General features: G+C 43.2%; 1 pseudogene; it reads left to right on the top strand.

The window, feature by feature from the left end:
• Nucleotides 1–1569: 1569 nt before the first annotated feature.
• On the top strand, nt 1570–7222 carry LOC144134130 (BPTI/Kunitz domain-containing protein-like; annotated as a pseudogene).
• Nucleotides 7223–17390: the final 10168 nt, after the last annotated feature.

The raw sequence follows: 17390 nt of genomic DNA, 5'->3' as shown, positions 1-17390 counted from the left end.
CGGTACGTTAAAATCTGACTGCAGTTTCTGTGCCAGTTCTTGTGAACCCAGTAATGTCGAATTAATCTCCTGATAATCACTAGTAGAACTTCCACCGCGCAAGGCTGAAGGTAAGGCAGAAGAGGCGTCTTTGCTGTTTCCTGTCAGCAGGGTTGGCAAGAAACAGCAATGCGCGGTAAATTTTCTTGAACGATGGGACTCAAATCCTCACAGAACAAAATCTGACTAGAATACACCAATGCGACCCACATCATCGGCATACCATGGATGCCAACTCACTCATGTACAAAATATCCATAATTCAGGTAGATTTAATACAGAATGTCAAACCCAAATGATATAATTTTTTTCTTTTAAACTTCTACCTTTCTCAATGGCAGAAACCTCAATGGCCCCTTAGTAATGACTAGAAATATAACACTGTTTTTTCCTGCTATTCGTCACACTATTTAATCGAACTTCAATCGATATAGCCAGTCGCAAGGATATTGTCCCTCGTCAATAACTGTGTAAAAATTATGGCTCATGCTTGTATTTTCCAGCAGACTTGAATAGGCCATGTTGTTACAGGTTCTCCTTAAAGAACGCGTAGATTCATGGCATTTGAAACAAGATGTTCACAATTTATAAGCGAAAGGAACGATCCGTAGTATAGGCTGTTTTCACGCAGGGGAATGCGACAAAGCTTACTGTCACCTGGCACTAAAAATAAATAAAAATGTTATAATATTAGGTGCAGTTAGCAGCCAAAATATTTAGAAGCTTTGATGCGGTGGTATATATTTAGCAAATGCGCCATATTAGTATGCAAACCGCATTTAAAACTGCCTATTACGCTTTAGGAAAACCCACAGGCGTTGACAGAGAAAACTTAGTTTTGAAGCTAGGAACAGTATTTTACGCTGGCACTGAAAAAATTGTGCGTGTAGATAATCCGCTGCTTCAAAAATAGAGAAGTCAGGGTTCACTAGTGGGACGAGCTCCGAGAGCACGAACAGTGCTCGAGAAGTCAGGTGTTATTGACAGACTGCGTGTCATAATTAAAGCCACGGCTCATCGAAGAAGACTAAATTTAATGACCCGTATGCCCATTGCACCTGGCCTGTTAAGCGAGACTAATATTCCTATCGCTTACTCTTTTCCTGCATGGTCTTGAAACTTCGCGGACTGCAAATGAAATTTAGGGTTATAAAAAAACGAGCGTATAGTCGGTTATATATGAAGGATTTCAAGAATCTAGAGAGCAGCGGTGTGAGCAGCCGAAGGACGTTTTGTTCAGGGACCTTGCGTAGAAAGCGTGTATGGTGGTCATCTAAGCTGTGTTTTCTTTTCTTTCAGAGAAAATACATTTGCAATATGCCAATAAGAAGTGTACACTCTTTTTCTCTGATGCTTTTGGCATCCGTACTGATCTGCCATGGCGACCGTAAGTATATTTTGATACCTTTCCGCTTCTAACAAGTACAAGGCGAAACATGCATAAGTTTAGTGTAAATTAACAGAGATACAAACACACCACGGCTCTGTCAAATATCCGCCAAACGATTCAACGCAGTTTCGCTCAGCGGTATGCCTTCGGCTTTGGTGAGCAGGGATTTTGCTTTCAGCACTTCGTCCCAAACTTGAACGCCTTTAGTTATGACGCCTGTAGCAGGAACGGCGAGCTGTAGAAAATCAGAAAGATGGAGGGGAGAAAATGATATGCAGTTGAGCTCTGTGGAAAAGACTCAGGCCATCAAACAGCAAGCTTGCGCCTAGGAAACAAAACATGCTTAACAAAACATGCTCAGAACAGCTTGCAAGTACTAGAAACAATTTTTTTTCCCCTAATGTCTTTCCCTTCAAAACTCTGCGCGATGACCGCGGTAGCTTCTCTATGCGCCTTTTATCAAGTCTTTCCTGTCCTGATTACCACTTCCACGAAACCCAATGTATATTGGCGGCGCGACGTGACTAATAGATAGCTGAAATTCTCGGAGAAGAGGCGCACTTAAAGACTGCGCTAAAATTTTAGGACCACTAAGCCATGAACGCTGTAGGAAGAGCGACCATTTAAAAAGTTGTCATTGCTATCACTTCATTAAATCCTATGTAAAAATATGATAACCACAATGTTTCCTCGCTCGTATATTCCACGACTAAGCTATATCCTCGAAGGCTGCATGAAGGACTTGAATGCTTATTTATTTTCAGTGTATGTGATGTCTTACTATAAAATGCAATCCTCTGCGATTCGATGCACTAATGGTTTGAGCATCCGCAGTGTTTGAGCGCAGCTCATGCATGCGTTGGCAACCAACTGCGCCCGTTTACGCGCCACTTCTGCAATGACACTAGCGTAAGTTCTTTTTCCGCTGTATATTTCCCCAAGAAAGCAGTAGGAAAGATATAGCTTTAGCTGTCGCCTTCATTCCTCTTTCTAACACCGGCAGCTTTATTCACCGGTCGGTTAGCATAAGCGCTGAAGTTTTATTCATTATTGCCCCCGCACATATTCAACCCAACCCGGAAACAAAGTCATAGGCTACATGTTATCGAAAATAGCAACTTCTCTGCTATCAAACATCACCGGCAGATTGGTACTAGTGTTTTACATTACCCGCCTCGATGGCTCAGTGGTAAGGCCGCAAAGCTACTGATCCGGAGAACGAGGGTTCGAACCCGACCGCGGCGGCCAAGTTTCCGTAGAGGCGAAACGCAAATGCCCCCGTGTGCTGTGCGATTTCAGTGCGCGTTAAAGATTCCCAGCTGGTCGAACATATTTCGGGACCCCCAATATGGCTCCTCTTCCTTTCTTCTCTCCATCCCTCCTTTATCCCTTCCCGTGCGGCGGGGTTCAGGTCTCCGCCTAGATGTGAGAGAGATATTGCGCTATTTGCTTTCCTCTAAATCCGAGAGATAATTTGCTTTTTACCATTCTTATACATAAAAGAGGTTTCGGTAATTTAGCGGGCCAATTTGACACAATCTTCCCTGTACAAAAAAAATTAACACAGCGATCCTGCCAGCCTTCAACGCGAGTCTACAGCTAATACATAATGACAAGTTGACGTCCGATATTAGTGTAGTTGTTTCCTATATAAGGCTACTGAAATATGTAACCAACTCACTCGTTATGATGCCAAGTAGAGCAGTTTGATTGCTTAGAAATGTCGGGTGTTCGGAGCTTTTTTTTCCCTATTGTTTCGTGGAAAGAGAGAACTTCTTGGTCGCATCCGGACTAAACAAAAGGGTTAACATTCAAATGACTTTAGATCGCATAAGCTTTTTCACTGCCTTATGACTGCTTTCTCCAAAACAAGATGCTAGGATAATACGTCTCTGAACGGGAAATTATTTGGGTGTAGCATCGCAGTGCGCCAGCGCCGTTTATAGCGATCTCTATTAGCAGCACATTCTGGATAAAAGTTGCGTGGCTCGCTGTTCAGACAGTTGCAGCTCTGCCTCAGTGTGAGCAAGCTGTAGAAGCTACCAGAGGGTGGAAAGAGGCTCACCATCTGCGGTGCTCAGCTGCTGTCGACGCCACTGGCGCCTCCGGTGAGGAGAGCCACTACGGAGAATTACGGAAGACCTTTATGCCTTGCTGCGTAGTGTAAGAAATGCAGTGATATTTCTCCCTCTGTCTGTTCTAGCAGCACGTGGCATAAATATTAGCCGAATTGGTACAATTTGATAGGCCCGTGAGTGTTTTGTCTGTTCTTACAGCAACTTCCAGACCACGATAATTTGGGAGAGTTGTGCTCCTTGTGCGAATTTGTTTCAGTCCGCATTTCTTGATGGGCACTAAACCATCACTTACGCATGGACGACGCTTGGCAGAAGGAGCACCGTTTATACATCTTTATTAAACGCAGAGTGACGAAATACTTGACGCGGACACCATGCATCGATTCACGAATCTCCGCTGATGTTACCAACAAAACTCCGCGATCAGTAAAGCAAAATGCAGTCTCCGCGTTAGTGGTAACTTTCCCCTACCTCCAGAGCTTCCATCACGCACCCGCTTCCCGGCTTCGGTTTTTTGTAGTGATAGCCAGCCCCTTCGCGTCAGCCCCTTCGCGAGGTCAGCGTGGCTGAACGCTGAGCCATGGCACCACCACTCCGCCACCTTTGCGCATGCGCGGAGTGACGTCATAACCAGCAGCTGGTATCCGCGCCGCGCGCATCGCCGCTGCGCCGATAGCGGAGCAGACGCCGCCCGCCTCGTCAGTTGTGCGCATGCGCAGTGACGTCATTAGCTAGCATTTCGAGTCTTCAGTGTGGCGGCGCCGCGGCCACCGCTGCAGCTGGCGGCGGCGCGGCGCGCCGGAGAAACCGAGTGGGAGGGAGCGTGAATCCACGTCCAGGGACCAAGATGTAGAAGAAACGGTCAGCGAAACGCAGCGGCGAAAGACTGACTTTGCAATTCGACTGAGCGAGTTCCACTCGGCCAGATGTAGCTATCGCGTCACTCCAGGTTTAACCAGAGCTAAACCACGGCCATTTTAAAGCGCAATTCACTCGTGACACCCGATCAACGAAAGTTGCAGATGCAGCTGTCACGGTACATAACTAATTCTTGCGAATCGCGTGCTACCCGTCTCCAAAATGTGGAATATGAGAGTACATCGCTTCTCTGCTATTCTTCTGCATGATCATTTATGAAAGTATTGGGCTGCTGGACAGCCGCTGTCATACCGCAACATACCCTTCCTGAATGAAAAGAAATATCATCAGATAAAATAAAGTCTCCTAGCCGCCTAAATTGTTCTGTGTCGTTTCAAAACATTTTTAAAGAATGAAATGCGAGAAAAAATTGTCAGGCACTTCGTTTTGCATTGAAGATTGCTTAACAATTTTTTTGTTTTTCGGATTCTTTCAAAGCCCAGTGGCAACTGCTCGCTGATAAGTGGTACATCAAGAGGGTCACGTGTAAGCAACCACTCATGGAGCCAGTCGGAGATTGCGCCGTAAATATACTCAAGTACTTTTTCAACCAGACATCCCAAATGTGTGAACGCTTTTTATGGAATGGCTGCTTGAGCGATGGTGTCTTTGAAACCCGCTACGACTGCGTGCGGTACTGCCACAGGAGTAAGTGCTTTGCTTTTCGCATATTGGGTTTTTGTAGCTGCTTATGTGGCCAGTATGATGGTCTCTATAAACCTTTCTACCATAGCACAGAATACCAATCCATAAGAAGGATCTATCACATGGGCTCAGGACTGCTCCGTCGTGGTTTGCAGCGTAAACATCCTTATCAAGAAGTGAGATATTTTTATGAAAGGTGGCTATGTAGATTACGCCAGTCCGAATTTTCTGAGAGTGTACTCAACCTTAACAATGAAAGTGAGCAACTTTTGGATTATAGCCGGCAACGAAAGTTTATTGTCATTCATACTAGATCACATTGACAGGGCACTCTTAGTTCCACAATATCCTATTCAAAAAGTTTAGTTTATTGTGAGGAAGTCGACTATTCCCCACGAAGCTTTGTCGCTACTCAATATAATTCATTCCAAGGAAGAGATTGTTGTACCTACCAGCATACCTGTTGTCATTAAATGTGCTCACATTCTGCCTGCTTTATTCAGAAGGTCATTTTATTATTTTCTCGCTTAATTACTACAAAGACATTTTGAAAAGACCTGGCTCTGAAAGCGAATAATGTTATTTCCTTTTTCACGTTATATCTTCATCGACCCATGCGAAAACGCAAAATTATCGGTGCCGTAAAAAATGTGGAGAAAATAAATCAATGAGGTCATGGTGAAAAATCAAAAGGTTTGAACTCCAGTCATTAAACACTTTAAAAAGCTTTGCTGTGGTGAACTTCCGAGTTTAAAGTGAAAACTTGCATTGTTAGCAACTGAAATGCAAACCTTTCGCAAAAGAGCACGCTCATAAAGTTTGTTATTGTGTTACGCAAAATGAAAACCGTCAAGCTCATGTACTCGCCTTTGATGTCCTGTGCAGGATAGCCTGCCTTAGATGCGGTGCACGTTATACTGAAAGGATGCGAGAACACCGTAGAGAGCGCGGAATGACTTATCTCAGTTATACTGCATCTTAATGCAAGTTAATTTTGCGTTTTAGACAACTCGGGTAGGTTAATGGCTACGTTCACCTCAGGAAATTTTTCCAAGCGGCAGCGATTACAGGAAGATATAGAATCACGCCAGCCTCGACCTAAAACCTGGTGTAAAAATTGCACGTCACTGTTTCTTCACTGCTGGCAAGAACACTACAGCTCTTTTCATTTTAAAGTGCAGTGAATGATATTGCGATATGTTTAAAGATTTACATTGCACTTATACTTCTGGCCCAGGCCATGAGTACCAAATTAGACGTTTTTTAGAGAAGAAAGTACATATAATGCTGTTTGCCGCTCTTCTCTACTGGACCTCCAAAGTTAATAAAGCAGCTCTAAATTAGAATGAAAAATAAAACAAACATAAAATGTCCCGAGGAAGACAGAGTGGGTTATGGACCAAAGACCAGTTACTGATATCCAAGAGGATATTCCAAAAGAAGACATACGCAGCAGGTTAGTGAATAATCAGAATGCGAAATGATATTAGAATATTTGTGGTAATAATATGCATTCGCCACTTCTAACCTAGGGTTGCGTTATAGGGGATGAAAGAGAGATGCCTTTACCCTGCACTGGGCGCAGGTTAATGTGACAGTGATGCTCAAGGTGATAACAGTTAAGGTTGTAGAAATTCGAACTCTGGGGTCTACAAGTAGCGAGTACCAGTTCGTCTCGGGCATTTGATTATAAACCCATATCCCTGCGTCCAAATACCAGGATGGATATTTAGCTTCTCGCTCGCAAAGAGTAACCTTACCCTTATCAAAATAAAACAATCATGCTGTCTTTGGCAAAAGAAATATTAGACTGCAGTTTGAGTTGAGAGCTCCTTGAAATACCTTTTCTAACAATACATATTTCTGGCATTGCTTCACTCAGATGAACGTGCAGGAGTATGCGCCCAGCGCCGCCCTGACAACTGTGCTGAACTAAAAGCCAAAGGCAAAAGATTGCCCCCATCCAGTATGGATGCATGGTAATACGACTTGCAGAGGAGAAGATGCACCAAGTTTCAGTTTTGTGGACCATCAGTGCCGATCATGTCTAATTACTTTACGACATTGACGGTGTGCATGATGGAATGCAGGTGCGTATTTTATGTCACGCTCACCGACTAGAACATGTCATTAACGTGAGGTAAACTCGATGTTGCTTCTGAAAACTATCAGGCACGACTGTAATGGCAAATAATTCCTCATGGTTATGTTGTCCGTTAGGTTCAGGAGCTTTGCAGATGGCATACTTTTTGAATTTGTAACCATCCCGTCAGCGCCAGCAGGCAGTTTGGATTAGTAAAAACAATTAGACAGAAGGCCCTACAGTTTAGACCGTTGCTTGGAGTGGGCTGAGAAAAATCGCCGATAACGTTAAATAAATGTAAAGAAAATATAGGGAACAAAAAAACATAAATTTTGCAGAATATAAGCTCCACTACTACTTTCTTTTGCTAGTATGTGTATATTGCGGGAAAGTATATACACCTCATTCGGTCAAAAAGCAGCCGGCGTAGTAGTAGTCGGCCCCGCGTGTCGGAAATAATCGGAGGCTGGTTAAAAGAAATAGTATCTTAGTAATTTTTGGTCCCAGTGATTGGTGATTGGTTGGCGTGTGATAGGCGGTGACAAGTTAAGGAAATTATTATTAAGTGAATAAATAAAAAATTAAGAAATAGAAAGAAGGAATTGAAAGGTATCAGAATGCTGAGAATGAAAAGCCAGTGCTCGATGAAGCTAATTAAGAAATGTAAGAGTGCTTAGTTGAATAATTAAATTATTGACAATATTCAAAGATGAAAAACGCGTTCAAAGGCGTCAAACTGCTCAAAATAGATAGCTGAACCCACTACGCTGTCGCGTCATACCCTTAACGTGGAGCTTAAGTATACTCTTTCCCAAAATGGCGATTATTATATTATTATTAAGTATCCTCTTCAATACTTGTATCTCCTAATTTTTTCCACAGATCGCAGAAGCGTTATGAATGACCTACTTGGGTGGGCTTAAATACCCGGCCCAGACATCAAAGTGAATGTAGGGAGTGTTACCGGGTTACTGGGTTAAAAATTGACTTATAACAACTGGCATTCAAATGGCGCCGTGCTGCCTTTGTCATTTTTTTGGATGGTGAACAATGAGGACGCACTCGGCTCGATGTTTTATAAGCCTAATTTCATCACTTCACGATGCGCGTACTAACACTTTTAGGTACAGTTTCTTTCTGCGTGTAATCAAATGCTCGAATTCTTTACCTGGTTGTACGCGAACTCTTCCCTTAAAACTGATTTAGAGGCTATTGAATAGTATTGCCTTTTCTTGCATATGTTTTTTTCTGTACTCACATTGTCTCTGCTGTTCGCCATTGTTGTTCTCCTTGTTTCTGTGCGTTGTTTTGTTTATACCCACCCCTGCATTAGCCCGATATTGCCGCAGTATGTACAAATAAATAAATAAGTAAATAAAAATAGTCTCCATATCTTAGAGTAACACTTTGCATATCTTGATACAGAGAACTGGAATTAGATCCTGAAGTTGCGTGATATGGCTTGTCCGCATTGTTTTGCAGAGGAGTCCTCACCGTTGTCCACCTGAACAATGAAATAAATATGGTGATAAATTTCTGTATGGAATTTCCTGGAAGCGGGTGAAACAACTGCATCTGGAGACTAATGAAGGCAGATTGACTCAAGAAAAAGTACGGAAAGAAAGCTTGTGAAGGTTTCTTTATGGGTCATTCGATGTATGGATATGCGCTTCTTCAGTAGCTTCTAGAGGTGATGAAAACTATCAGTTCAGTTTCAAAGTGCAGTTGTATTTCATGTTTTGCGCTTCATTCGCGCGATATCTTTATTTGAGTGCATACTGAAAACGTGCTGATGGTGTGAAAATTGCTGAAAAGCAACTACCCGTTATTCTGCTTTGCAAATGCCTTCACTAACGTGAGATAGGAAAAATAGAAAAAAAGGGGCCTTAGGCAATAAATACAGCATTCTAGAGCACATATGTCTTTTTCATGAGAAACGTATGGCGCAAGACAGCGCAAGAAAAGGATGGTCACACAAAGAACAGGCAACTCACAAACATACCTCATAATTCTGGACAAAATAATTTCTGAGCGCGAAACCATTTATGAACGCAACTTTTTCAAACAATCAACATATCTGCAGATCACCCGACGACAGTCTTGATTTTTTTGTATTAGCATTTTTGGCATCGTCAAAAGCGTACCTCATTGGTTTTCTATGGCAGTCAACTGTTTTGTGCGCTGGATAGAAATCCTTTAAACGAGAGATTTGGCTACATATTTGTAGAACAGTCTTTTACAATTTTCCTATTTTTAGAATTTTTTTCCTAGAATGCTGGCCATGATAGTGTATCATATTCGAGTATTAATTTGCTCCTGCCAAAAAACGGAGGTTTGTAGGATTCCTAAACTACGCATTTTTGTTCACAATAGCCGGATGGGTCCGTTCTGGCGATGACATTCATTTAAGCACATGACGATTAGAAACTTGTATACTGAATTTATGCAATACACAACACGTTTAGGATTTTCTGTAAATTTTTCGCATTTTTCATTATTTCGTTTTAGGAGCTTGTTAATGGCTCCTGGCCAAATACATTTCTTTTTACGTATATTAAGCATTTGTTTCTGCCATGGGGCCCAAATGAGCGCCCACATCACAGAAGGTGAGACTTTATTGACATACAACGGCTTTAAAGTAAAGCAACAAAGCAGAACTAATAAAGAAACACCGTTTGAAAAATTTATTGATGACATGCAGCCCTTAGCTTCAGATAGAAGCATGCAAAAAATCTTGAGATTAGTTCGTTGGCAGAAAAGCTTGTCTTTACAATTTGCGCTGATGCGCGGTACCTAAGTAATCCTTGAAATTTACGGCGCATACATGTTTGTATAGACCTGTTAACTGCAGATACCGCAGCAAGATAACCACCTCTACGCATGACCATGGCACTGAGAGTCGTATTCTTATTAGTTGATTTTTTATTCATGGTAAACAACTTTCATAGTGTTAACCTTACTAAATTGCGTAGGCATTAGTGTACTTCGACCGCCATCATTGTCTGTAATAAATATCCTGATTCCCAGAAAGAGACGTAAGAAATTAGAGGAACCAGTAATAATTTTCGAATCTGTAGATATTTTTTTCAGGTGCCATTTCTCCTTTCATACTTTCCTTCAACGAAGTGCCTTGCAAATAATCTTCACACAGCAAGCTCGGTTCAATAAATGCTGCTGTAAAAGATATTTTTAAATGTATTTTCAGCACGTGGTGCTGTCAGTGGAGCACGTCCGGTGTGGATAATGTTCCCAGTGTCTACGGATTTCTCTGTTCCCGCAAAAAAAAAATCCTGATAAAAGCAGTCGAAATGCAGAATACGACTTTTTCGAACAAAAAGCAGTGTTTTTGAGCATTTGTGCCTTTAAGCTCAGAATCACAGAAATGTCAAATGAACGTCGTCTGAAAACTGCCACTGCCCTGTGGGCATAGAGGGAGTCAGTCACGAAGTGTCCTGAACTACATAGAGCAGAAAACACTTTTCCAGAATGCAATTACAGGCAAGAACCAACCCAGCCCCGGCACAATGTGAGCATTTCTGCCAACCGCAGCCTTACAGTCCCCAGCCATCGCCGCTCAGTTTTGCTGCCACAGTCAGTGCTCACCATCCTTAGGCCCTCGATTGCTATTGTTTAAAACCCGTTCTCCTGCCGTGTTACTTAAGTCTTTGGGCAATCACTTGGCATTGTCGAGTTGCTCGATGCCGCAAAAGGTTACCGCCTTGTCGATATCACGGCTACCTTTCAAATCAGCACATCAGTGACCCGTCTTCTCGATGTTTTATAATGCTTCCTCGATGCTGGCTTGACGCCTCCCCAATGAGCTGACGTTTGCAGCATCCTTCAGCGTTTCCAAGGTTTGCTTAATTATTCTTCCTTTGGATGAGCCACAGTCATTACCGACCATATAGACACTGACACTAGTATACTTTCGGGGCAACACACGAGGAAAGTCTCAGCCGCAGTACCCCGCATCATTGACGAAATGGTGCGCGACTTGCTCCAAAACCATGTGACTCAGCCATCCGGAAGCCCGCGGGCATCTGCGGGCATAGAAAAAGGCAGAGTTTTATCGTAATTAAACAGAGTACAAGTGCAAAAGTATGTGTTTAGCTTGATTGGCTCATGGTTTTCTTTTGCTGGGTCGTCGGCACGTCTGGCGACGGTACTAGCCTCAGGTTCTGCTGATCTGCTCTGTTCGTGCTGCAGATGGAAGTTGATGATGGCGACGATGTGCAATGGACAGCGCGAGAGCGTGTTCCAGTTTAACACTAGCCTTGATCGGGTGCAGCGACAGCATACTGCTCTCGCGCAGTGACCAGAGAAGCAGATCTGTTGGTGTTGTGGGTGGCCGAGATCTTCATGCATGGCGTTCTACCGGAACCGTCAATGAGCGCTGTGACGAATAATAATTATAATAATGATTGGTTTTTTGGGGAACGGAAATGGCGCAGTATCTGTCTCATATATCGGTGGACACCTGAGCCGCGCCAAAAGGGAAGGGATAAAGGAGGGAGTGAAAGAAGAAAGGAAGAAAGAGGTGCCATAGTGGAGGCCTCCAAAATAATTTCGACAACCTGGAGATCTTTAACGTGCACTGACATCGCACAGCACACGGGCGCCTTACCGTTACCGTTTTCGGATTTGCCACAACCCATTTCTATAAAGAAACTCCGCAGCTTAATAGGTCTGTGCCCATACTTCCGACGAGTCGTCCGCAGTTTCACTACTATCGTCGCTTCCATGACCACCCGCCGCGGTGGCTAAGTAGTTAGGGTGCTCGACTACTGATCCGGAGCACCCAGGTTCAAACGCGACCATGACAGCTGCGTTTTTATGGAGGAAAAACGCAAAGGCGCCCGTGTTCTGTGCGATGTCAGTGCACGTTAAAGATCCCCAGGTGGTCGAAATTATACCAGAGCCCTCCACTACGGCACCTCTTCCTTCCTTCTTTCACTCCCTTCTTTATCCCTTCCTTTACGGCGTGGTTCAGATGTCCAATGATATATCAGACAGATACTGTGCCATTTCCTTTCACCCCAAAAAAACCAATTTTTGCATTATCGCTTTCATGACCCGGCTTCACTCCGACCACTATCTTATGGTCTGGTCGCCAACATTTGCGGACGCCCTTACGAGGCTGCGCCAGCTATTGAAAACGGCTGTTGAAAAGCGCATTTAGGCGCTTGTGCTCTAAGAATCAGCCAGACCGGTGTTGGCGGCATCGGCCTCGGTGCGGTTCTTGCTCATCCCGAGCTTATATTTCACGAGTTTATTGTCGGCTAGGTCAGCCACACGCTAACAGAAGCTGTGAAGAAGTTTTCCGTTACTGAGAAAGAATATTTAGCACCCTTTGGCCACCGGAAAATCTCTGCTCTAACTGTACCAGCGCACTTTTTATCACGGCTGATAGCACGCCGTTCGTCCTAAAGTACGCGATGTAACCGGCCGTCCTTCGACCTTTGCTACAGCATTTACAAATTACTGAAGTTTGGAGAACTAAAAATGCTACAAACTAGACACGAGATTCTCGACAGCCTCCCGATGAGTTAACAATGACTTGGCACTCCGCCTTTATTAAAACCATGGCTACTGTTACTTGCGAGAAACTATATAAGCCCAGGCTAACGTGAGCACACGGCTGAGAGGGTTGAACGTGTTGCTAGTGCCGAACAACAGCAGAGAAATCTGTGGCACGTTAACACAAATGCATGAAAATACTCCGAGTCAGCTCGCAGCACGAAGAAGAGAAGCGACAGAACGCTGCAGGAAGTAAGCATCTAAACTGGTTAGGAAAACTGATTGTTCGGCCAAGTGAGGAAAAGCGGTTGATGTCAGTTACTCGAAAGTCTATCCGCCGGAGCGGCCAGTCAGACATTTTAAATTGCACAGCTCAGCAATCAAAAACGGGCGCAGGCAGGGTCCCCAGATGCAGCCAAACAAATTTGCCTGTAGTCGAACGCGGCCACCATTATCTTTTGGAGCATTAGATACAAAAACACTTTGTTTCCGAAGAGGATAAACAAAAAATTTGAAAGCCTTGTTAGGTACACAGCTTTTACGATAAATTACAAAATAAGACTTCCTGTGCACAAATGTTTTGCATACTTCAGCGAGAGATATTTTCGGTCTAGTTGGCTTGATATCTGTAATGACATCAAAGGTTAGGCTCAAAAAAGACGACACGAAGACAGAAGAAACGACAGAACGAGCGCTCATCCTGTCGTCCTGTACTGATCAGATCGACAAATTATGGCACAAGGTAAACGCTCTTGCGAGCCGGAAACAGAAGGCACAATCAATAGATCAAATTTTCAGAAACGGTAGCCTAGTAAAATGGCAGCTCTCTTATGCGTTCAGTTACTATTTCTGATTCGAATTAGAATAAAATTTGAATTCAAATGTAAATCTCAGCAATCTTATTCCATCAAGACGAATAGAAAAAACAATTTGCTTCAACTCATTTGACACTGTCAAATTTCGGTCTGCATAACTGAGCCGTAATAATTCACTCAGCTGCGACGCAGACAGCTAATAGAAGGCGCCTTAGAATGAAATAGCTCCAGTTTTGGTTTCTAATTCCAACTTGCGTTTTGCAAGCTGTGTTCGCTCCATTAAAAACAAAACTGCACGGGCAAGAGTGATTTTTTTAAAAAAAGAGAGCAAACTTTAACCTTCCGGACGTGGACTGGATAACTATGCAACACACATCATCATCTTCAGAAGCTCTTTTTGACTTAATGCTCTCCTTTAATCTCCACCAAATTATCCTAGAACCAACGCGCAAGCAAGGATCAGCAAACAATATACTCGATCTTATACTAATCAGTGATCACTTTCCAGTACACCAAGCGCAGACAGAAATCATCGAAGGCATCTCTGATCACAACATACCATTATGTTTGTTACCTCTAGACTGCTCAATACAAAAACGATCCGATGTAAAGACAGCACTGAACTTCGATAAGGCTAATAATGCCAGCATATTAACCTACCTCGCACATGAATTTGAAGCACTCAGTGAAATGGTCTCCGACACCTCAATCAATATTAACAGGGTTTGGCTTCATTTTAAGACTATGGTTTCACACTGCATAACTAATCATGTTCCACTAAAAACTAAGCGTCCACAAAGAAACAGTCCATGGGTAACAAGGGATGTTATCCACGCTAAACGTCATGTGAAAAGGTTGCGTATTTCTATCAAAAATCATGGTTCATGTCCTTCTCAAACTACAAAACTAGCGTGCGCAATCGCGAAGTTCAGAGAGATAGGCAAACGGGCCAAGAAACACTACTTTAATGTAACACTGCCTAACTTTCTGACAAACAACCCGCATAGATTTTGGAACCATTTCCGTCCAACTAAGAACCCGTTATCCGACTTGTCTCCAGAAGATAGAGCTAACAATGCTAATGCGTACAACACGTTTTTTCACTCAAGTTTCACAAAAGATGACGGTAATCTTCCGGACTTTTACGGCAATCAAACATCACGCATTGACCCTTTAATCATATCAGATGCCGGCATTTTTAATCTATTACTCACGCTTGACCCTAAAAAATCACCCGGACAAGACTATATCCCAAACGATTTCTTGAAACGATACGCAGAATGGTGCAGCAGATACTTGGGTCTAATATTTCGTAAATCTCTCGAGTCATCAACTTTACCGGACGACTGGAAGAAGGTAAAGATTATACCAATACACAAAACAGGAGACACCACATTACCATCGAACTATAGACCAATATCTCTCACCAGCACGGCTTGCAAGATGCTCGAGCATATCATCCTTCAACACCTAACAAACTTCCTTGATACACACAATCTGTTATCTCCAAACCAACATGGATTCCGTCATGGGCTATCAACCGTCACACAGCTTACAGAGGTTGTGCATGACCTTGCATTCGCCATCAATAACTGTAGCCAGACTGACATTATATTATTGGACTTTTCTAAAGCATTCGATCGCGTCTGCCACAACAAATTAATAGCAAAGTTACGGGGTGCCATCGGGGATGGGGAAATCTTAGATTGGATTTCAGATTACTTATCAAACCGGACACAATTCGTACTGTTTCAGAACATGGAATCTGCGACAGTACCCGTCATATCAGGTGTACCTCAAGGATCCGTGTTGGGGCCACTGTTATTTTTAAATTTCATCAACGACATAACCAACAATATTGATTCTAACATCAAACTCTTCGCCGATGACTGCATTATTTATAAAACAATTAACAGCTACGAAGACCACATTTCACTCAGCGATTCATTGAACAAAATAACCGAATGGTGCAAAACATGGCAAATGACGGTAAACACGACTAAATCTGTTTGCATGACGGTAACAAGAAAAAGGCAACCTTATGATTTTCCGTACTTTGTTAATGGCAGAATACTGACGAAAGTTCACCAGCATAAGTACTTAGGCATCACACTAACTTCTGACCTCAGATGGGACGCGCACATTGCTAGCATAACCTTGAAAGCATTACGCAAACTATTTTTTCTTCGAAGATGTCTGCGCCTTGCACCCACATCGACAAAGCTTCTCGCATATACTACTTTCGTTCGACCAGTTTTAGAATACGCTAACACAGTTTGGTTCCCCCATTCAGTGACTAATGTAACAAAACTAGAAAAAGTACAGCGTAAAGCATTGCGGTTTATGCACAACAAATATAAGCGCACAGATTCACCAACTAACCTCGCGGTTATTTCGGGTTTAGAGACGCTATCATCAAGAGCGCAACAAGCACGACTAAAATTTTTATTTCACCTGATGCACAACTACTACAAGATAGACGTAACAAAATACATATCTTTCTCGCAATCACGCCCGTTCAGGCATAAACACGCAGCCGCGATAACAGAATACTCATGCCATAACGACACGTTCATGTATTCGTACTTTCCCCTCGTGATCAGAGAATGGAATCGCCTTGATCCCTCAATCATAACTGCAACCACATTATCTCAGTTCACGTCACGGATAGAATCATTATCAATTAACGAATAAAGCGGTTTCACTGACATACTCAACCGCCTCTCATCACTTCATTAGATTGTTAATTAATTGTGAAGAAAGTCTTATTTTTTCCGCTGCTGTGTTCCCATGTGCTCTAATTGAATTCCTTATGGCAATGCTCTATTCGACCCCTAGACATGTATTTTTCTTTTTCCTTGCTAATGTTTACTTTTTCTTGTATTTTTCTTGTTCCTTTCTGCTCACGTGTGTTTGATTTGTATTCCAAAGTGCACGGCTCAAATTTTTATCATGTTTGTCATTTTTGTTCACCCACCTGCTATGGTCCCTGATGGGACTGGCAGTATTGTAAATAAATAAATAAACTGCACGATAAAAAATAACGTCCGATTTCAATCGTCCTCATTTTTCAAAGGGTCTTAAGAAACATTTCTTAAATCGCATATCGTCCTCCGCTGCTACGGACCCAGCTTCTCGCCCTTCTTCATGAGTTCCATTTTGCGTTCGACTCTCAACGACATTCTTTGGGCATAATTTCGACTGCCACCCAACGCAACGGCACTGGTGCACAAGCACCGCTGCAGCAGCGCCCCTACCGTGTGTCTGCAACCGAGCACCAGACTGTCGAAGAGTAAGGCAAACTAATGTTTAACAAGGCGTCTTCCTGCCCTCACGGGGCCCTTGGGCGTCGCCTGCTGTGCTTGTTGAGAAAAAATTTCCCAATATTTGTGTGGATTACTGCGACCTTAACAAGATTGAGCACAAGGTCGTCTATGATATCCTGCGCATACACGACTTTCTGGACTGTTAGCAGGAGGCTGAACTGTTTTAATCACTTGATTTCCGCTCCGGGCGCAACAGGTCCGCATGGAAGAAGCTGATCGCCCTCACACAGCCTTTGCGACCCCCGACGGATTGTATCAATTTACTGTGAAACATTTCGGCCGCTGTAATGCCCTGAAACCTTCGAAAGCATCATAGATGCCTTTTTGCGTTCACTGAGGTGGAAAATGTAGTTCTGACGCCTATAACACATTGCCATCTTTTACCCTAACAATGGCATCCATCTCATCTGTCTGAAGAATGCCTTGACCTTCCCCTCTCAAATTATAAAAACGCCGGTTTGCTGCAGGTGCACTGACCATTTTAGGCCACACTGTCATTTGTCCCGACCCAGCCAAAATTCATGTCGTAGCTGTCTTTCCCAAAGCTACCTCCGTGAAAAATCAGCGCAGCTTCCTACG

Source organism: Amblyomma americanum, chromosome 5 (genome assembly GCF_052857255.1).
Source record: "Amblyomma americanum isolate KBUSLIRL-KWMA chromosome 5, ASM5285725v1, whole genome shotgun sequence".
Classification (NCBI taxonomy): domain Eukaryota; kingdom Metazoa; phylum Arthropoda; class Arachnida; order Ixodida; family Ixodidae; genus Amblyomma; species Amblyomma americanum.
This window is presented reverse-complemented; position numbering and strand designations above follow the sequence as displayed.